Source organism: Pseudorasbora parva, chromosome 20 (assembly GCF_024679245.1).
Source record: "Pseudorasbora parva isolate DD20220531a chromosome 20, ASM2467924v1, whole genome shotgun sequence".
Classification (NCBI taxonomy): Eukaryota; Metazoa; Chordata; class Actinopteri; order Cypriniformes; family Gobionidae; genus Pseudorasbora; species Pseudorasbora parva.
The window spans coordinates 6987219-7006788 of record NC_090191.1 but is presented as its reverse complement, the minus strand read 5'-3'; the positions used below and the strand labels follow the sequence as shown (position 1 = coordinate 7006788).

General features: G+C 39.0%; 2 protein-coding genes and 1 long non-coding RNA gene across 3 annotated transcripts in view; 2 read left to right on the top strand and 1 right to left on the bottom strand.

Moving 5' to 3' along the window:
- LOC137049335 (gastrula zinc finger protein XlCGF52.1-like) overlaps nt 1-9259 on the top strand; it is a 61798-nt gene extending 52539 nt beyond the window's left edge. The window contains exon 5 of the transcript XR_010899574.1: nt 9032-9259. The gene's annotated coding sequence lies outside the window, so the exon portion shown is untranslated. The remainder of the gene's footprint in view (nt 1-9031) is intronic.
- LOC137049305 (gastrula zinc finger protein XlCGF57.1-like) overlaps nt 1-19570 on the top strand; it is a 250594-nt gene that overhangs the window by 123958 nt on the left and 107066 nt on the right. The gene's annotated exons all lie outside the window — the stretch shown is intronic.
- Nucleotides 12519-18797, bottom strand: LOC137049453 (uncharacterized). Its single transcript, XR_010899613.1, has 3 exons — nt 18655-18797; nt 15465-15563; nt 12519-12672 (listed from the first exon to the last, which is right to left on the bottom strand). It is a non-coding gene; the product is annotated as an uncharacterized lncRNA (long non-coding RNA).

Sequence of the window (19570 nt, the reverse complement as noted above, 5' to 3'; positions counted from 1 at the left end):
GCCATCTTGAGACTGCCGCTGCAGTGCCCCGCCATGTTGAGACTGCCGCTGCAGTGCCCTGCCATCTTGAGACTGCCGCTGCAGTGCCTCGCCATCTTGAGACTGCCGCTGCAGTGCCCTGCCATTTTGAGACTGCCGCTGCAGTGCCCCGCCATTTTGAGACTGCCGCTGCAGTGCCCTGCCATCTTGAGACTGCCGCTGCAGTGTTTTGCTCAATGCTGCTGCATTGCCCCGACATTTTGAGACTGCCGCTGCAGTGCCACACCATTTTGAGACTGCCGCCCCAGTGCCTCGCCAATTTAAGAATGCTGGAGGCTGCTGCAGTTCCCCGCCAGTTTGAGAATGCTGCTGCAGTGCTTTGCTTGAAGCTGCTGCAGTGCCCCACCAATTTGAGAATGCTGGAGGCTGCTGCAGTTCCCCGCCAGTTTGAGAATGCTGCTGCAGTGCTTTGCTTGAAGCTGCTGCAGTGCCCCGCCAGTTTGAGAATGCTGTCACAGTGCTTTGCTCGATGCTGCTGCAGTGCACCGCCATTTTGAGAATGCTGCTGCATCGCTTTGCTTGAAGCTGCTGCAGTGCCCCACCAATTCGAGAATGTTGGAGGCAGCTGCAGTGCCCCGCCAGTTTGAGACTGCCGCTGCAGTGCCCTGCCAATTTGGGAAAGCTGCTGCAGTGCCCCACCATTTTTGAGACCGCTGCTGCAGTGCCCCGCCAATTTGAGAATGTTGCTGCAGCGCTTTGCTTGATGCTGCTGCAGTGCCCCGTCAATTAGAGAATGTTGCTGCAGCACTTTGCTTGATGCTGCTGCAATGCCCCGTCAATTCGAGAAAGTTGCTGCAGTGCTTTGCTTGATACTGCTGCAGTGCCTCGCCAATTCGAGAATGTTGCTGCAGTGCTCTGCTTGATGCTGCTGCAACCCCTCACCTATTTCATAAACTGCCACAGCAGTTACCTACCTCAGTACTGCTACAGTGCCATCTTCCATTCAGTCTATTTAACAATTTTGGGGGGTCTTCTGGAATAATTATGCAGACTCCTCCCGTAATCATGAGCTGTTCAAATTTCCATGATTCTTGCTTGCTGTCTATTTCTGCATTATGTTTTTGGGGGGCAATCGGAGCTCGGGTAGAATATCCTCTCCGAGCCCCTCTATAGCAGACAGCAAGCCAAATCCGTTTACCACTTTCACTAAGATTATATGGGCACACAAACTCGTGAAGTGAAGTTAATAAACGTAATTTCGGGAGGAGTACGCCCATCTAATCTTTCAATTAATACCAAGGTATAAAACCAGCAGCTTACCTCTTCCCCTTTTTGGTTCCTGAAGCATCCCTCCTCCTCCCCTGCTCCTCCTTTTGTACACCACATTGGTGGTGGTTGAGGAGAGATCCCTGACATGAGTGTAAAGCGCTTTGGGTGTACAGTAGTACATATGAAAGCGCTATATAAATGACTCATTCATTCATTATTTTATTCATTCAATTTGCCTGTTATAGGGGGGCAATCGGAGCTCGGGTAGAATATCCTCTCCGAGCCCCTCTATAGCAGACAGCAAGCCAAATCCGTTTACCACTTTCACTAAGATTATATGGGCACACAAACTCGTGAACTGACAGGGGAGCTGAAGCTCATTAAATATGCAAATCTTATCCAATCCTAGCTGTGGCCGTTTACTTCCAAGTCTCCAGTGCGTCACGCCCATCAAAACCCAGCGTTTTGGAGTGAGCCTCAAAACCAGTGTAGAAAACAGCCAATTACTTAGTTATGATGTTTTTGAATGTAAAAACCACACAAATGTCATTAGTTGACCTCAGACAACAGTGTATATATATATATATATATATATATATATATATATATATATATATATATATATATATATACACAGTGCCTTGCGAAAATTTCCAGCCCCCTTGAACTTTGTGACCTTTTGCCACATTTCAGGCTTCAAACATAATGATATGAAACTGTAATTTTTTGTGCATAATCAACAACACGTGGGACACAATCATGAAGTGGAACAACATTTATTGGATATTTCAAACTTTTTTAACAAATCAAAAACTGAAAAATTGGGCGTGCAAAATTATTTGGCCCCTTTACTTTCAGTGCAGCAACCCCATACAGAAATGTAATGTACACATATGACATACATATATTATATATCTACATAGAAAGTGAAACCATATATGTACATATATATCTGCCAATATATAAAACCTATTAGAATATGAAACAATTTCATATATTGACATATAGTAAATGACATAGACATATAGTACATAGTATTAATAAATGTCAATATACCCATTTAATATGGACAAATCATATATGTTATAAACTTATATCAACATATATGACTGTGTCACTTGCGATATAGGGACATGTTTGTCATATATTACATTTCCGTATGGGTGGGCGCACTGTTAACCATCTTAATTGCCATCTTAAAGGTTTTTTCCTCAGACCACATTTGGGGCAGGTAAGCACGCACAGCGTTTTGAAAGGGGTTCCCATACACAATACGACAGACCTCTCGAAAGGGAACGTACTCGGTTACTCACGTAACCCCCCGAGAGAGGGAACGAGTATTGTGTAACGTGCCGTTATTGTGCTTCTCAGGATATCGCTTCAGTCGATTCTTAACCTGAATACCTATGGCTGAACACGGCCTTTTATAGCCTCAATATGCTAATTCAGGTTACCTCTTCCAGGATTTTCAGTGACCCTCATTGGCTCGCTCTTCTCATCCACCTAGCCATAGGTTCATGCAGTTGCCGCAGCACAGCCAATCTCGCGCCGTGCCATCTTTACTTTCAGTGCAGCAAACTCTCTCCAGAAATTCAGTGAGGATCTCTGAATGATCCAGTGTTGACCTAAATGACTAATGATGATAAATAGAATCCACCTGTGTAGGGCTGGGCGATATGGACAAAATTTAATATCCCGATATAGCTCATTTGATATCCCGATAACGATATACATAACGATATAGCAATTTTTCTGTTAATTCAGTTTATGAATAGTCTATACAAAATTGCAATGTGGAAATGCAGTTTGAAATGATATACAAAACAAATAAAGGTAGTATGGACTACATTTTTTTTTATTTAGAACCTTTTTTTAAAGCAAGACTGTTGGTAAAGTTAACACCTGCCTAGGGATGTTAACCGATGAACGTTTGACCGATGGCTGACCGTATCAACGTTAACCAATCAAAGTTGTCGGTTAAAATAAATAAAAAAGTGATCTCTAAATTAGGCTATTATAGACAGTGGACTAAACGCTACTACAGTTGGCCGTCTCATTACAAAATCTTTTTGTGTGATTGAACATATCCCTCGCACTGGCTACTTTGTAGGCTACTTAATAAACCAATAAAAACATTTGAAGCGAGGTCACAGCGTTTGGGTTTGCGCGCTCACAAGGTTTGCAAAAAGTAAACACTTGAGGTTAGAGCCAGGGCAGACGACAGTATGAAGGGTGCATTTCGCTTAAGATGGGCTTACATTTGGAAATATATTACATCTTCATTTCAGTGGTAACACATAAGGTGTTGATCGTCTTTCTTTATTATTGTTAGCACTACCTCGAACTAAAGCGGCGTCTCTTCGGAGCTGTCATTTTCTTAAATGAGCCGCGGCGATGATTCAAATTAGCTTCTAACGCTGGACAAATGCCTTTATTTTCAACGCGATCACCTTGTACCTAAACCATTTCGAAACTAAGGAGCCATTTGTCCTCTGATTACAAACAAGCTCCTCTGCGGCGCGTTTGCGGGACTCGTGTTTCGCGCTGTGGGGGATTTAAAAAAAGTGACGTGAGTGGAAGGGAGGCGGCAGAGCGTGTGTGTGTGAGTGAGAGAGCGAAAGAGAGACAGAGGGAGCGCGGCTCGCGGCTGTTATTTCAAATAGCGCAGCATATTTTAAACTAATCGGTTAACCGGTTTCAACCGCCTAATGAGGCTCGGTCGGTCAAGAAAATGTTTCGTTTTCGCCATCCCTACACCTGCCATTAAAATATTTCAATATATGGCTATATGGTGTGCCACGCGTAAAAGCCCGTTGCAGCGTCTGTGTCTGAAGTTTGTTTTGAGCGCTTATGCCACCACTCTGGCATCCATTACTCTGAGAATTACCCTGGTCTGAACCGCGTCTACTACCGTCTTCCTTCATGTTTGTTTATGTATTGCAGCGTGCATGGGCATGCCGTGGCGTGGCGTGAGGTGCATCTTGACGTAAAATTCTGCCATAAACGCCTTATCGTGGCGTAAGCGATAGAGCCTTCTATAAAACGATAGACATTTTCTATCGTCCAGACGATATATTTCGTCATATCGCCCAGCCCTACACCTGTGTGTAATCAAGTCTCCGTATAAATGCACCTGCACTGTGATAGTCTCAGAGGTCCATTTAAAGCGCAGAGAGCATCATAAAGAACAAGGAACACACCAGGCAGGTCCGAGATACTGTTGTGGAGAAGTTTAAAGCTGGATTTGGATACAAAAAGATTTTCCAAGCTTTAAACATCCCAAGGAGCATTGTTCAAGCGATAATAATGAAATGGAAGGAGTATCAGACCACTGCAAATCTACCAAGACCTGGCTGTCCCTCTAAACTTTCAGCTCATACAAGGAGAAGACTGATCAGAGATGCAGCCAAGAGGCCCATGATCACTCTGGATGAACTGCAAAGATCTACAGCTGAGGTGGGAGACTCTGTCCATAGGACAACAAGCAGTCGTATACTGCACAAATCTGGCCTTTATGGAAGAGTGGCAAGAAGAAAGCCTTTTCCCTAAAGATATCCATAAAAAGTGTCGTTTAAAGTTTGCCACAAGCCACCTGGGAGACACACCAAACGTGGAAGAAGGTGCTCTGGTCAGATGAAACCAAAATTGAACTTTTTGGCAACAATGCAAAATGTTATGTTTGGCATAAAAGCAACACAGCTCATCACCCTGAACACACCATCCCCACTGTCAAACATGGTGGTGGCAGCATCATGGTTTGGGTCTGCTTTTCTTCAGCAGGGACAGGGAAGATGGTTAAAATTGATGGGAAGATGCATGGAGCCAAATACTGGACCATTCTGGAAGAAAACCTGATGGAGTCTGCAAAAGACCTGAGACTGGGACGGAGATTTGTCTTCCAACACGACAATGATCCAAAACATAAAACAAAATCTACAATGGAATGGTTCAAAAATAAACATATCCAGGAGTTAGAATGGCCAAGTCAAAGTCCAGACCTGAATCCAATCGAGAATCTGTGGAAAGATCTGAAAACTGCTGTTCACAAACGCTCTTCATCCAACCTCACTGAGCTCGAGCTGTTCTGCAAGGAGGAATGAGCAAAAATTTCAGTCTCTCAATGTGCAAAACTGATAGAGACATACCCCCAAGCGACTTACAGCTGTTATCGCAGCAAAAGGTGGCGCTACAAAGTATTAACTTAAGGGGAATAATTTTGCATGTCCAATTTTTTAGTTTTTGATTTGTTAAAGAAGTTTGAAATATCCAATACATTTCGTTCCACTTCATGATTGTGTCCCCCTTGTTGTTGATTCTTCACAAAAAATTACAGTTTCATATCATTATGTTTGAAGCCTGAAATGTGGCAAAAGGTCGCAAAGTTCAAGGGGGCCGAATACTTTCGCAAGGCACTGTATTCTCAGTCTTGCCAATAAATATTAAGCATAGATCTTACACATAGGTGTGTCTCTATACTAGCCTAAAAATCTAGATGCACCCTAGCGGCAGCAAATTTAATCTGCCTGCGAGTGTCGTCTAGCAACTCTCAATATCCATCTGATCTGTAAATGGCAAACTCTGGTCGGGCAAATCACATCATGTATAGTCATAATGACGCCGGCCGAGTTGCGCTTGTGCTTCTAGTAAGCATAGAAACTGCCGAACGCCGGTCTTTTGAATCAGCTTTGACCGCGACTCTAAAAAGACTTTGATTAAGCTTTTTCTTCTGAGAGAAGAACAAAGAACGGCACTGAAGTCATTCTTAAAAAGGGAAGATGTGTTCTGAGTTTTGCTGACTGGATACGGCGAATGTTTAATCTATCAACGAGCTGTTTCACCTTCATTGCTCTGGTTGGTTGTAGCGCTATCCTATCGCGTGCAGAGGGAGTCTGAAAGACAACCGTTTATCCCGCCCCTTGGATTGAGCCCTGTCAATGGTGAGTTTCCAGACCAAACATCTTGATGTGGGTCTGGCTTGTCAGGCTATCTCTATAGCAACTCAAAATGGCTTTCATTTGAAATTTGGTTTATGAACAGAGATTTTTTTTCTTCTTTCTGACAATTGAGACCATTTCAAATTAAATTTATATATATATATATAAAAATATATATATATATATATATATATATATATATATATATATATATATATATATATATATATATATATAATTTTTTTTTGTTTACACTTTGCAATATGGGTGCAATAATAATTCATGATTGTCGTAAAGCCACAACTACCACAGCCACCTGGGGTTGGTATGGCTTACCCCACCAGGGGTGAAGGGCTGGGTGATTGCAGTTTACCTTGTAGAGTTGTTCCTGTTTGCCGGCAAGCCCGGGGACTGATGAAATGATTGGAGTACAACGCTGGCCAACTTACAGTCCAAGTGATGTTTTATTCAGACAGCTGTCTCTACACACGTGCTCCAAATTAAATTCAAAACAAAGATGACGAAATAAACAAAATACTCAAATTAAACAACACAAAACATTAATACATATGCTGAGAACAGCAAACTAGGCATTAGGCCTCACTTCACCGCATAGCCATACATGCTACAGCCCTTGGGCTGTCCCTGGCCCAACTCCCCGAACCTACAAACACTCAGGCTTGTGTAAGCAAATTTCCCGCCAAACACTCATGGATCATACCATCTACGGGGGTCGACTCAGCTAACACCCCTAACACAAGAATAATGGTTTAGACCAACAGTGCTATCACATTCACATTTAAACACAATTCAAATCATGAATATCATTGATCACACTATAAACAATACTAAATACAGAAAATATAACAGTCCACAAAGTCTGGGTTCAATAGCTGCCCTCAGCTAAGCAACTCGGAATGAACCCAAGACTTTAAGACAAATTATAATTATGAAACTAATAAACAAAAATCATGAAAATAATAAATCAAAACAATAATAATGTGAACGAATGTTCACGTGATGATGAGCCCTGTGTTCATCATCACAATGATTATTTCCATTAATTCAATGTTTCATCACAATTTAATTAAACTTCCAGCTCAAAATGATTAATTAATGCATTATTAGAGCAAATTCATGTGTCTTATACAACAATTAGTAAATGATGAGGTAATAAACATTCAAAAAGAAAAGTCATAACATTAAATATTTAGCTAATGAGTCATTTAAAAATGAATGACCATCACTGGAGTTTGTAAAAGTTCTTTATTTAACACCAGTTTCCAAAACATAAAAAACAGAGGGATGCAGAGATACAAAAAGAGATACATAAATTATAACTAGAGGTGATTACAGGATTGATTGGCTGAACATAAATATGCCATGTAATATCCTATGGCAAAACAATGCTAAACTAGTTAAACTAATGCATAATAATATTCCATCTATCCTATTCTAATATTAGAATATTAAGTATTGATCATGTTATATTAGGAAAAGGAAAAAAAAAAACCTTAAACTAAATCAAAGAGAAACATTTTGGATTTATAAACTAAATGGTGATATTTACCCAGGATTGACTGAGGACTTGGATTTGGATTTATTCAGTACTAAGCAGGTTTATTCAAGGTTAGTCTGTTATAATGTGTTCCAAGATTACTCCTTGAACAAAGAGAAATTTCATTTTATTCCATTTAGTTAATTTAAACCATATCCACCCAAAAAATATAATATAATTTAGTATACATTGTTTTGAATAACGCTTCCTTATAACGATAAAACAATACATGTATGCAAAGAGTTATTAGCAAGATTTTAAAATAATTTATTTGTAGTGTCTTGGTTGAATGTAAAGTCCTCTTTCACCTAAAAGTGATATGTTTATTAAAAATATCTGCACTATTTCTCTTTGAAATGTAGATGTTTAAAGACAAGGAAGTGCTTTCAAAACATTTAAATGTATTTTTTAACAGTAATGAAACTAAGTATTTATTATAAATGCACGATCGTTGATTAATCTGGGTTACTGAGCTTTCAGAGCCAAGGAGATAGCTGCAGAATGGAGAAAGTCCAGAGATCTGCGCCTCCTACTTTTATATCCATGGTCGCACATCTGAAGATGACAGACAAGAAACGTGTATCATTAAATACATGCTTTCAACAATGGAAAGGCTGTTGACTGTTTTGTAAAAAGCTCACAAATTAGCTTGAAGGCTACTGTCAGTAATGGAGCAATGCAGTTCAAATTTACTGTCCAAACTTACCAGTGCACATTTGCCATTCTGTACAAGGCAAAGATGGACCTGACAGTACAGGAAGATGTGGTCAGAAATTCCTGAGAAGGTGAACATCCTGAAGGAGAAATGGCTTGTTGTATCAACGCCATTCTTAAGAACCTCCACTGTGGTATCATCAGGGTTGGGGCATCTAGGAAGAGAGGATAGTTTTTCAAAGTAAAGTAATAAAGGGAAATTAAAGCATGGCAAAATTTGAATGCCCTGTTTATAATGTACTTGGTTAACAGGGCTGTTTCTAGGCATAGGCGAACACTTTAGAAAAATGGTCTATCATTAATAGCTAACTATGCAAGAAGTAATGCAGGAAAAATGAGTAGTACTACATTAACAATTCAGTTACAATTATTGTAGAGCCATTGTAGTGAGATGGGCTTTGTAACAGCGTCTTTTATGAGTCTTGAGAGAGGGAATGACATTTTGACCAATGGAGGCCTTTCTGAGGCATCGGATTTCAACAAAAATATCTTCATTTGTGTTCCGAAGATGAGGGTGAGTCATTTATTACAGAATTTTCATTTTTGGGCGAACTAACCCTTTAACATCTTTTACCAGGTGAATAGGGCCCAGCAAAGACACTACATCCTTAGGAAGTTTAAGCAGTCCCACCTTCTACAACAAGTGCTGATTAGTTTCTATTGTGCCACCACTGAGAGTCTATTGACATTCTTTTGTGTGGTATGGCAGCAGGAGAGACCTACAATGTGTAAAAAATAATATTGCTTGATCTCAGCCAGTGGATCATTTGTTTAATCAACATATATCATATCACCATTCCATAGCGTAAATCATAAGGGATAACATATAAGAGTATGGCCTGCAGTGCAGCTTTGAAATTATTTGAATTGTGAAAGCAACTTTAGCCTACACACTGTAAAAAAAAAAAAAAAAATGTTGTTTTTTTGTTGGTTTAACTTAAAAAAATGCCTGGTTGCCTTCAAATTTAGAGTTTATTGAAATTAAAAATTTCATTTGATACAATGAAGGAAATTTGTTTACTAAATAGACACTCAAAATATTATTGCATCTGAACAACATAAACATTTTGATAAATCATGAAAATAGCACTATTTGGCATGTTTCACTGCGTCATCAAAAATAAAACACAATTATCCAATATGCTTACAAAATCTTTTAATAATATTTCAATAAAGGTTGTCGAATCTCAAAACAATTTCATTGTATTAACTCAAAATTTTAATTTCAATGATCTCAAAATTTTTAAGGCAACCAGGTAACTTTTTTTGTAAATAATGTTTTACAGTGCAGTACTAAACAGTTTTAATGGAGTTAAAAGGTACAAGTACAAGATTCCTTCTACTGAGAGAAGCAATAAAAAATTTCCAGATGTGTTTACAGTATTTATGGCGTAAGCACATATAAGCGGTTCAGAAATCATCAATCTGTAATATATATGTTATGAATAATAAATTATAAAGACACATTTTGGGTAAGCTGTTTATTTTCCTTGAGTTTTACTTTCACCTTCACCTGTTGTTTCCAAGCTGGTAAACTGAAAAATTGCGCATCATTTGAGTTTTTTTCCCCCCGACGCAGTTCATGAGAGCGCCTATAGCAGTCCATAACACAAAAAGCGTAAACCATTAGAATGTGTTTTTAACTCTCTAACACAAGTTTTTATGTCTACCTCCACTACTACACATTCCCTAATGTAACGTTATTGTCTGTGTCCTAAAGTCCACGAATGAGATCCAGTGCTGTTTTCAGGAGGGAAAGCTAAAAAAAAAAAAAAAAATTGCACCCAATTTGCGATTAGGTTTCCACGCCGGTCGTGAGTGCGATTATGGCAGTTAATGACACAACACACGTTCACCATTGTAACTTTTTTTAGCTGAACTAATTCTACTTTTAGAACTAAAAGCGTCAATTTACTATACAACACAGTATCATCAGCGGCTTCCGTGACCTAAAGTCCCAAAATGCACTGCGTTGCTTACGTCACGGTCCCAAACTCTATAGGTGGTAAGCAGCTTGGTTTGAAGAAATCAACTGTGGGAGCAATTTTTAGAAAATGGAAGATATACAAGACCACTGATAATCTCCCTTGATCTGGTGCGTCACACAAGATCTCACCCCGTGGGGTCAAAATGATCACAAGAACGGTGAGTAAAAATCCCAGAACCACACAGGGGGACCTAGTGAATGACCTGAAGAGACCTGGGACCAAAGTAACAAAGGCTACCATCAGTAACACACTACACTGCCAGGGACTCAAATCCTGCATTGTCAGATGTGTATCCCTGCTTAAGCCATTACATGTCCAGACCCGTCTGAAGTTTGCTAGAGAGCATTTGGATGATCCAAAAGAGGATCTGGAGAATGTCATATGGTCAGATAAAACTAAAATAGAACTTTTTGGTAAAAACTCAACTTGTCATGGTTCGAGGAGAAAGAATGCTGAGTTGCATCCAAAGAACACCATACCTACTATGACACATGGGGGTGGAAACATCATGCTTTGGGGCTATTTTTCTGCAAAGGGACCAGGATGACTGATCCGTATAAAGGAAAGAATGAATGGGGCCATGTATCGTCAGATTTTAAGTAAAAACCTCCTTCCATCAGCATTGAAGCTGAAACATGGCTGGGTCTTTAAAGCAGTCTCCAGATCTCAACCCCATAGAAAATCTTTGAAAATTTGTGTTACCAGCGACAGCCCCAAAACATCACTGCTCTAGAGGAGATCTGCATGGAGAAATGGGCCAAACTACCAGCAACAGTGTGTAAACCTTGTGGAGACTTACAGAAAATGTTTGACCTCTGTCATTGCCAACAAAGGGTATATAACAAAGTTTTGAGATTAACTTTTGTTACTTGCCAAATACTTATTTTCCACCATAATTGGCAAATCAATTCTTTAAAAATCAGACAATGTGATTTTCTGGATTTTTTTTCTCATTCTGTCTCTCATATTTGAAGTGTACCTATGATGAAAATTACAGGCCTCTCTCATCGTTTTAACTGGGAGAACTTACACAATGTATGGCTGACTAAATACTTTTTTTCCCCACTGTAGAACAATTCAAATGAACACAAACAGGTGAACAACAAAATTCACTATTACTTGATGATTATTTTGTCTTGTTTCCATATTAGTTGATAGTACTAAAGTGTCAATGTAGTACTAATTCTTAATGCATTTCTTCCTGCATATTCTAAAGTTCTGTCCAATTTTGTTGTATTCACTTTCTGAAATTGCCATAAATGTAATCATATAAACATTTAAACATCAAGTCACTCACTGTCTGATAATTAGATTCCATCGAATATGATATTCAATATCATCAACAGGTGTGGCCCAGCAGTTGTCCAGAACTGTTGCAATTTGATTTCTATCCACTCCTTCCACCTCAATAGCCACATACATCAGCTGGTTCACCTGAATTTGCACCTCCCCATCATATGGGCTAGTAAACTTTGCATCATGGTAGGGAATCATGTGGATCTGGTATGTGCCCTGGCCAGCAGGAAGTTCCTGACTTATCAATCTGTAGGCAAAAACGTACAAAAAAATATATCAGCAACCATGATTTAAATAAATTATAATGGTGATAGCTCATGCCTTATGGGACTCAAACCACCAGCCTTTCCATTATCGCTTTATAAACATAGTAACCTTTTGTCAACACTTTTAACCCATTTTGCAACTATAGATTGTCTGAAAACTACACACTTAGTTCAGAAGATTTTGAGTACCCTTACCCGCCTACAGCTTGGAAACCCATGGGCATTGATAAGGTCTGGATCAGAGGATATGCACAAGAAAAAGTCATGTTCATCCATATCTCTCTTGAAATGATGCTCTGGTTAGCGTTCCTCTGATTAGACTGAATGGAGTTTTGGTAGATGAAGTGAGTACTGTTGCTCTATGGGGATGTGAAAAAATGTCAGTTTCAAGCTATGGGAGAACTTAATAATCATTAAACATATGTACGGATAGGCATCTCATTTGTAGATCTAATGATGAAACAAAAATTAAAAGACCATTACCATCAGAGTGGTACTACATATGTGGCCTTCATTGTCAAAATGAAACAGAAGTCTGCCATTCGCAAGGGTTCCTTTGCAGCTTGGGTCATTTAGGTGCAGGGTCTCAGGATGAAAACCAGATTCAAAGAGCTGGCAGCGGGATAGAGATATAGAGCCAGAGCTGCTGGTACAAGACTCCATAGCATCTGAGCGGATAAAAGATTTAAAAGATTATATATATATATATATATATATATATATATATATATATATATATATATATATATATATATATATATATATATATACACACACACACACACAAAAAAAAAAAAAACACACACACACACACCTGGCTGTGGGAACTGGGGTGCTGAGGGTGCAGCAAGATGACAACTTGAAATAAAGGTTGTTTTTCAGCATGGTTTTTATTTTACACCTAGGACAGTGCTTTTTTTAAAAACTTTTTTAAGAGCGACCCTCTTTTTTTCATTTGATTAAACCCACCCATATATAGGCCTACAACCATTTATATGCAAACAAGTCAAGCCAAGCATAAGAGTACTTATAGGCAATGTGCCATTAGTTTGATTCTCCACTAATTTGATCTGAGTTATAAATGGGATGTTAATTATCTGGTTAACCATTAATAATTTTAACAGATTAATAGTTTACTATCATTTGTTGCATAAATACACTACACTTGTTTTTTTGTGTGTGTGACAGAAAACACACAGACGAACATGTTATTTATAACATGTTATCTCATTTTTAGAGAGAGAAAAAAACAGGTAAGTCACATATGTTACATTTTATTGCTTTTTTTTTTTTTTTTTTTTTGCAAATATAGCAAAATGCTATCATGTACTACAAGCATGTAAAGTTGGCTGTAAAGTTTGCAGTGCCTGGAATATGTTGTCTGTGCGCATGAGGCACGGCCATGATCGAGCAGAAAAACCTAAAATACTCTGTAATGTAATTTTGATCAAACAGATAAAGAGTATAGGACATCATTATTTTTATTTGTGTACACTTACAATGAAACAGAACATTTTGCTTTTGTAAAATAAAGAAAACAAGATGTGCTTTCTGTTGTCTGGGTGTCCTTTCTGTGAAGATGTTTGTTCCTCACAAAAATGAACCAAACTCACCTGCACACTCACAGATTTTTTCTTTAGTTTTGTTAATCGGTTAATTATTTAAGTCATTTATTCATTATTTTGTACGTATTTATTTATTTTACATAGGCCTATAGACATTGATTTTAAGAAAATAAATCGTTTATTTTATTTTTAATGTAACCTTCAAATTTTCCTTAAATCATGACAACCCACTTTTTAAGGCCCTAAGCCTTGGTTGAAAATCATTGGCGTAGGAGACTGACAGAGGCTAGAATTAAATTGTTGAATAAAGTCATTATTTTTGTTTGTTTTTGTACACAAAAAGTATTCCCGACTCCTCCTAGAATTAAGGTTGAACCACTGGAGTCACGTAGCCTGGCAAGCCAGACCCACATCAAGATGTTTGGTCTGGAAACTCACCATTGACAGGGCTCAATCCGAGGGGCGGGAGAAACGGTTGTCTTTCAAACTCCCTCTGCACGCGATAGGATAGCGCTACAACCAACCAGACCAACGAAGGTGAAACAGAGCTTGTTGATAGATTAAACATTCGCCGTATCTGGTCAGCAAAACTCCGAACACATCTTCCCTTTTTAAGAATGACTTCAGTGCCGTTCTTTGTTCTTTTCTCAGAGAAAAGCTTAACTCCAAGTCTTCCAGAGTCGCGGTCAAAGCTGATTCGAAATACCGCCGCCGTTCGCCAGTTTCTGTGTTTACTAGAAGCACGCAAACACAACTCGGCCGTCGTCATTATGGCCCCGCCCGCCGATTCTATACACGACGTGATTGGCCCGTCCAGATTGTGAGGAATACAGCTCAGAAGGGTATTGAGAGTTCCTGGACAACACTTGGGGCAAATTAAATTTGCTGCCGCTAGGGTGCGTCTTCTAGGCTAGGAGTCACGTGGACTATTTTAACAATGTCTTTACTACCTTTCTGGGCCTTGAAACTGTTAATTAAATTAGTGTCTATGGAGGGGTCAGGGAGCTCTCAGATTTCATACAACAATATATGTTCTGAAGATGAATGAAAGTCTTACAGGTTTAGAGTCTCACAAGGGTGAGTAATGACAGAAATGTCTTTTTTTGTGTGTGTGAAATACCCCTTTAAATGCTTGTAATTCAAGAATGCTTTGAATATAGACAATAGGTTGTTTTTTTTGTTTTTTTAAGAAAACACTTGGCAGATTATTGTAGAAGTAAAATAAATTCTGAAAGTGAAACAGAAAAAAGCTATTATAAATATTTACGTTTATGAAAATGTAAAAATATCATGGTTTATATTTTATAATAATATATATTTTACACAAAAAATTTTACTCTAAAACTGACAAATTAAGAAAATATAAGCAAAACATATGACCAAGTTGTGTTCCAAATGTTAGGTTGATATATAAAAAAGAGCTTTCAGTAAGGTTTTGTTTGTAACAAACTTTTTCACTAGATGACACCCAAACTCCATTACTGACCAAATATGGGCACCTCCATTTCCATATGGCATGAGTGATCTGAACCATACATTTCCATTATTTTCATACATTTTATGAAGATGATGTTCTATTCAGAATTAGTATGGGCAGTTTGGCTGTATTTAATTTGAAATCAACTTCTAATAAATATAAAAATAACATGTTCGTTCAATACAGCTTGCCGCCACATCACAAATGGTGAGATGGTTGAACACATACATAGTAGATACTGACCGAAAGAAGTGTCTACACAGAAATTAACATTATTTTTTCCCATTCACAATGACCCACATTTCCACAGAATGAGACAAGAGCAGATAGCTGTGTAGACTGTGAAACTGATGTGAGTGAATGAAAGATAGTTGTTTAGATGAATGTATGAATATACAACATGTGTGAGAGCACTAACCAAAGATCTCAGGATTTGGTCTTTGTCCTGGCAAGCAACCACAGCCATAGACACCTCCTCTCTCCTGGCAAGCCTCATTTTCAGTGCAAGTGTTACAAACTAAAACCAAAAAAGACATGGACAAATGCAGTGATTAGGATCTTGACCAATCCATACGTGTTAAAGTATATCAATACATCAGAATAGCTGAAGGCTATAGCTAAACAGTTGAAACTCACCCCCCAAAAATATTACCATCATGAGCACCATTGTCACACAAAAAACCCAACGACCATTATAATTGACATTGCTACAAGTGTGAAGAGTCTACTGTGTTAATTCAGCCAGCCTGAGTTAAATAAGATATGCAAATTGGAAAGTTTGTAAACTAGACTAATTTAAAAAGTTTTTTTTTTTTTTTCAATCAGCTGAACAAGTTCTTAAGATCATAGCCTATTGATATTGGACAATTTTTCAATCTGGTTTCCGACCACATCATAGCACAGAAACAGCGCTCATAAAGATAATAAATGATATTTGCCTCAATACAGATACAGGCAAATTGCCTTTTAATTAGAAACAAAAACTATAAAAAATAAAATAAAATTTAACAAGGGTCATGTTTTACAGTCTTGCATTCAATGTAGGAATAAATTACTATGCATATAAACAGAGGGGATTGCATTATAATGTATATACAACAGCAGCAGCAAGTGGTTTATGAAGTTGCTGTGAGAATTCAGCAACTTAGGCCGGAGACACACTGTAAGCGTGGCGTTTCTGTTGCGTGTCAGCTGCAGGGCGTTTTCTTTGTCTTTGTACACCAGAAGGGTGTCTGACACGCCGCTGCTGCTGCTACTGCTGTACAGGGAAGCCCTGTACTTCATGTTAAATATAAATATATTGCCTATTGATACAGACAACGTCGGCAGTAGCCTATTGACCATACATCTATGGTATTGACGGCAAAATATGCTACAGAATATTTAGTTCAGGTTTAATATTTCAAAAACGATTCATAATTATGTTTTTTTTATTATTACAATTAGGCCTATATCTGCATTTATGTTAACCTACAGACTTTCAAACATGAAAATATCATTTATTAATATGTATTCGTGTCAAAATGACCTATAAACATCTTTTCCTATTCTATTTTGCCTGGAAACGCTTCCAACACGCTCGCGTGTCTAGGCGTCTCTTCTCTTTCAAGCACGCACGCGTTTTCCGCGCGGTTCCAGCCACGTGTGTCACGCAGGCAATGTGCAAGCTCTAACTGGTTAACATGGGAGCCGAAATAAAAACAGACATGCCACGCAATCGAGACGCTCACGCCACGTTTGCAGTGTGTCCCCAGCCTTATGCTGCATTGCAGGCAGGTTTTTGAGCCCGTAAGTTACGATTTAAACCACGACAAAGTCAGCTAGATGTAAACAAAGCATGGTGTACTGTACGGGGCTTATGCTCACAATCATTCTATTGCCAAAGGTGCTTACTTCTTGCTTATTTGAGGGAAACAGAAATGAATGACGCATAATACAAGAGAAGCTGTTATACCTTTTATTTTGTTATTTGTATACGACTTTCATAAACATCACATCCATAGGGGCCAGTGATGCACGGGTCAATGTATAAACAACCCGCACATGACCGACGTTTTTAACTAACCTGCCCAAATACATTGACCCGTGCATCACTGGCCCCTACAGATGTGGTGTTTATTACAGTAGTATACAAATAACAAACTAAAAGGTCTAACAGCTTCACTTGCCTTATGCGTAATTTTTTCTCCTCTGTTTTTCCTTAAATAAGCAAGTAGTAAGCACCTTTGGTGGTATAAATGATTGTGAGAAAAAAACCCATGATAGGCACAGCTTTGGCAAAAGTTATGTTCTGTTTAATGGTTCTGCTTTGCTTAGGTTTTTGACCTTTTTCTTTTTGCTAATTATTTCCCTATACTAGTCTTGAATACTTTGGAATTATAGCAAAATTGCATCTTATTTTGGATTTTATTAGCCTTGTTAAAACCAGACCATGCACAGTAGTAGCCTAACTGAGTTATGGTCTGGCAAAGCTTCATAGATAAATAATTTCCAAAGGGGCGTCACCAACGGACGTCGCTCAAATGCCTCTGGGACTGGGCGACCTAAAACCGATCAGGGGTGCGTTTCCTAAAACCATAGTTCCTAACTAAGTTAGCAACTTTGTTGGTTGCAATGCAATTTCCCATTGCCAACCAACTAAGTTGCTAACAGGTTAGCAACTATGGTTTTGGGAAACGCACCCCAGAACGATGAAGAAGATGACGTATGCAGAGGGCTCTCGCTAAAGGGATTCTCGCTTGCACACCAGACGCGAAGCTCAGCGCCGCTGACACATTTGGCAAATTTATGTAATATTTCCCTCAAAACATCAATATACATACTGATTTCACCCTGTGCTACAAGATACAGCTGTCAGAAGTCGATTCAAAATTTAGTTTGTAATGTATAATGTACGCGTCCGGTGTGAGATACCTGAAACCCGGCGCTGAGCTTCTCGTCCGGTGTGCGACCCATTCGTTTAGCCACCAAAGGGGCAAGCTGGTATATCAGACTTTTGCCGAATCCAGTTGGTAAGACAGCGATAACATCTTTTATAGATATGAAGGCTTCGAGTGTTGTTCTTTGCTTGGGTTTTAAGAAAAGGAAACATTTAAATCATTTAAACAGACACAATAGCTAATTAGAACGATTGATGTTCCATGGAGGCATCCATCTTTGTAATGTACAAATTCTTCTTCACCGTCGCTGCGCTGTCGTCGTCATGTAAAGACCGCCCCAACGTTTCTGATTGGTGCCACGATTTCGACGGATTAGAAATGGGTTTTAATGGGCTCTTTGACAGACTACTTATTGAGCAAATCTAAATTTGCTGGAAGTTGTCTGGGTTTCCCCAGGCTAGGATTTTATTGCATATTTTCTCCTTTGTACATTTTGTTATCCCTCATGATGCTCTGCTCTCTAGTGATTAAATAGCACTACTGTTGTCAAGTAGATCAGCTTCTGTGACATGGAATAATTGTGATACCAGGCTGTTTTTAAAGCATGACAATCATTCAGGTTCAGTATTTTTCTAACCTAGAATATGTTATCTCACATAAAAATCATGAATTAGCAGGCTCATATGCACAATGCTGGAGAATTGGTATTAAAATAGTTAAAATAGCCACCTGATAATGAAGATGTTGGAGAGATTGTTGACTTTGAGGTTGATGGTGCTGAGGTCTGTGAAGTAACTTGCAGTGTGGATGACAAATTTTTTGAGTCTGGTGTGGTCCATGTTGATGAAGACGATGATGATGGTGATGAAGATGGTTTGGATGGTGATGAAGATGGTTTGGATGGTGATGAAGATGGTTGGGGTGGTGATGAAGATGGTTGGGGTGGTGATGAAGGTGGTTGGGGTGGTGATGAAGGTGGTTGGGGTGGTGATGAAGGTGGTTGGGGTGGTGATGAAGGTGGTTGGGGTGGTGATAAAGGTGGTTGGGGTGGTGATGAAGATGGTGAGTATGGTGATGAAGATGGTTGGGATGGTGATGAAGATGGTTGGGGTGGTGATGAAGGTGGTTGGGGTGGTGATGAAGATGGTTGGGGTGGTGATGAAGGTGGTTGGGGTGGTGATGAAGATGGTTGGGGTGATGATGAAGGTGGTTGGGGTGGTGATGAAGGTGGTTGGGGTGGTGATGAAGATGGTTGGGGTGGTGATGAAGGTGGTTGGGGTGGTGATGTAGATGGTTGGGGTGGTGATGAAGGTGGTTGGGGTGGTGATGAAGATGGTTTGGGTGGTGATGAAGATGGTGGGGATGGTGATGAAGATGGTTGGGATGATGATGAAGATGGTTGGGATGGTGATGAAGATGGTTGGGATGGTGATGAAGATGGTTGAGATGGTGATGATGATGGTTTTGATGTTGATGAAGGCTGTGAATTTGCTGAAGATGGTAAAAAATGTTTTATATATTTATAGTTTCTTTGACATTTAATTGTTTTAATTTTTTAATTAGCAGGCTTATATGCACAATGCGGGAGAATTGGTATTAAAATAGTTAAAATAGCCACCTGATAATGAAGATGTTGGAGAGATTG